Genomic DNA, 3,615 nt, shown 5'->3' on the forward strand with positions numbered 1-3,615 from the left:
CGGGCACAGCGGCGGTGCTGACCGAGCCCCGCTGCCCGGCGGCCACACGCTGCGGGCCTGTCACCCTGGGCCACTTTCTCCACTGAGCTGCAGCCAAGCCCACCGCGGGCCCCTAGACAGGCCATCGGGGCGAGGAGCAGCGGTCAGGGCCAGCTCAGCTGCCCTCTGTGCATCTGTGGTCTGAGTTTGTGCTCGCTGTAGCCTGTGGAAATGCCTCGGCTAAGGAGGACGAACCCCAGGGGCCCCCTCACCCCGTGTCAGGGATCAGGACCCAGCCGGCCTCTGCCTGCCGCCTCAGAGTAACGGCATCTCCCGCACGCCCCCGGGGACCTAACGCGAGATGCACCCCACTGGCCGTGTCAGGCAGCTGCCACGGCCCGTGACCCGGCTGACGAGGGCACGGCCACGGCCTCCCACGGCTCCCGTCGTGGGCCCAGCCCCTGGACCCGCGGCCTCACAGGCCTGCCCTCGTCCTTCTCAGCCCGCGGGCTCTGGTGAGAAATGCCCGGAGGCCGCAGGCCGCGGGAGCAGCCTCTGGTACTGGTGACCGTCGGCTCCTGGGGTTCCCGTGGCCCCTCATGGACTGATGTGGAGGATGGACACAGGCCCGGTACGCGCCTTTTTTCGTAGCCCTTAACTGAAGCTCCCACTTTTGCAGTTGTTGAGCGTCCTCTGGTTGTGCCCGCCCCACCCGTCCTTCCTTGTACCGCCTCGTCGACAGTAACCCCATTTTCACCGAACCTGTGTGTCCCGGCGGGCGTCTGGGGCCAGGCTGTCCCCCCCAGGCTGCACGGACAACAGTCTCCCGGGTCTGCTCCCCACCAGCCCTGGCCTCAGGCCACGGTCAGCACAGGCTGACGACGGCAGGACCCAGCTCTCTGGCCTGGTCTCCAGGCCCCGCGCCCACCCGCTGGGGTACAGGGAGCGCCTCTGCCCCCGGTAACCCCCGGTCAATCTCCTGGCCCCAGAGCAGGCCAACACCCAACACCCCTTGGGTTGTAAAGGTCTAAGTGAAACAACAGAAGCTCCCTCATCTGTCAAGATCAGGCCTCCGCTGCCGCTATCTGTCCAGCGGCTCACCAGGCCACGCCTCAGCCCGGAAACAGACACCTGCTGCTCTCCCTCGCCACCAACCGCTTCCCTTCTTGACCCGGACGCCCCAGCCCCCTCCCGCCCCTCCTCCCGGCCCACGTGCCTGGCTGCTGCCCTCAGCGCATGGACTCAGCTTGGGCTGGGCAGAAACTGGGGGGGCCACGTGTGGACAGAGCCCCCCAGAGCCCGGGCTGCTGCTCCTGGCCTGTGCCCCGCTGTGTCAGCTCCCAGGGCCACGGTCCAGGAGCCCCTTCAACCCGCCGACGCAGGGCCTCCGGACAGCCCCGCCCTGCGCTGAGACCCGCGCCTGGGGGCAGCGGCCTGGCCTGGGAACTGCTGCCCCGGCCACAGCGGGCAGCTCTGCCCTCGGGTCTCTGCTGGCCCTGTCTCAGCACTGCAGCGCCCCTGGCCCGCTCTGAGTGAGGGTCGCAGGAGTGAGGCCCTGCCCTGCCCCTGCAGGCCCCTCCCAGCCCTCCCGCTCACCTGGGGCCCGGAGCAGGAGCAGGGCCAGGAACAGACAGCCCGTCCCGTGTCCCATCCCTCGCAGCAGCTCTGCTCCCCGCAAGCTCTCGAAGCAGCCAGGAGGGCCCCCGAATCTGCTCCAGAGCCAAGGGGACTTGGAGAGTCGCTTGTAGGTGTCTCTCTCTCTTTTTAACAGTGACTTCCCTCTTTTTTGCAATGACTTCCCCCTTTACACATTAGGGAAGGGGCGTGTTTCTTCGGGGCACTGATGTCAGGTGTGAGATAGACCTTCATGGAGGTGGGGAAGAAAGACCCCAGAGGAGGGGAGCAAGGCCCCTGCCAGGGAAGACCACACTCTGGGTGAGGGCATGGAGGGGGGGCTGGCACGGGAGACAGGGGCCCTTGGACCTTCACCTGGGGGGCCACAACCTCGGGCCGTCCGCCTCCTAGGAACAGCCCATCCTAACCCTGGTTCATGCCCCCAGAGCAGGGACCCCCTTCCCGCCTGGTCCCCGCTCCCAGCCTGGCCACTCTCAGCAGAGGCCGCCGTGACTGAGCCGGGGAGGGGACGGGCGTCACCGTCCGCCTGTCTGACCTGGGCTTCCTCCTCCTCCTCCCGCAGGTCTCCCCTCCTCTGGGCTGTGGCTCCCCTCCTGTTTCATGGCCCGTGAGGGCCTCCCCACACCGCCCCGTCCCCTTAGCTGAACCCCTCTTTGCTGCAGCCCTCTGCTTGCTCCGGCCCCATCTGGCCTCTCCTGGCACCTGGCCTCCACGCCCTTCCCGCCCACCTCCACTCTCACTCCACAGTGGGTCCTCACACACCCCACCTGCCCCCCCCTTTCCGGCCAGCTCTGGTCTCACTGCAATGCCTCTGTCCCAGGCGGGGGCAGAAAGGGGTGTCGCCAGGAAACTCAGCTGGACTGTCCACTCGCTCTGGTGCTTTCCTCACCCCCCTGCTCCAGTCCATGAGAAATCCTCAGGGGTTGCTCCATTCTGTGGGCGCCTCATAGGGGTCTATGGGAGCCCCCCGTGGTGCTGGGGGCCCTGTCATAACTCGGGCAGCTGATGAGCCCCAGGGAGAGTCAGGCCTGGTTCACAGCCCTGCCCCATCCCCGGGGCGTCGCCTCTGCTCTGCCCATTCTCACTACAGCCTGAGACCGGTGTGATCGTGTGATCGGGCCTGAGGGGGGGCGGATGTGGAGCAGGACCCCCAGACAGGCCATGGCCGTGAGGAGCAGGGTTCGGGGTGGGGGAGCCAACCCTCAGCGTTCCGAGAGCAGCAACAGAGAATGTGAGGCCAAGATGAATTTCTGCAGCAAATATTTCCTTTTTTTTTTTTAAGATTTATTTATTTATCCATACAGAACTAGGGTACAGGCCAGAGGTGCAGGGGCGGAGAGAGGACTCCCCAGAGACAGAGTGGGAAGCAGAACAGGACGACTGAGGAAGTACACTGCTAAGGGGAGCCGCAAATATTTCATCCAAGCAGAATTACAAAATTACAAGCAAAATTAACAATGATGAAGAAGAGATATGAAACGTCAAATCCACCCTGACGGCAGAAGGAGCAGGGCCCGGGACAAGGGGCGCTCCCGAGGCAAAGGGACAGCTGGGGACGTCCTGGGGCCGTCAGCGAGGGCAGTTTCTTGCGTCAGGGACATATGCCAAGAGGAGGGCGAGGGACCTTCTAGAGGAAAAGGCAGCTGGTAAACACTTCTCCTGTGCGATGATGTCATCTGCGGTCACTAGGAGCCCGGGAGCGCGTCTCAGGGGGGAGCTCTCAGGCCCTGCCACCCCGCCCCAGGCTGCTCGATCCTGCATGAACCTACCTGCGGCCGACTCGGGTCTCCGGACGGGCCGGAGTGGCGGCAATGGGGCCCATTCTCCGTCTCCTGGAATCTGGACGGCTCCAAAGTGGGGTCTCCCTGACACGGTGGGCTGGGCCGGGCCTGACTCGCGCTGCTCTGCGGCCTCGGGGCAGCTTGCTCTGCTCCAGCCCCCTGGACGGTGAGACGGGGCCGGGAGCACCAGCAGGAGCTGCAGGGCCGTTCAGGGCTCGGG

Source organism: Condylura cristata, unplaced genomic scaffold, assembly GCF_000260355.1.
Source record: "Condylura cristata isolate star-nosed mole 26May11 unplaced genomic scaffold, ConCri1.0 scaffold00038, whole genome shotgun sequence".
NCBI classification, from domain to species: domain Eukaryota; kingdom Metazoa; phylum Chordata; class Mammalia; order Eulipotyphla; family Talpidae; genus Condylura; species Condylura cristata.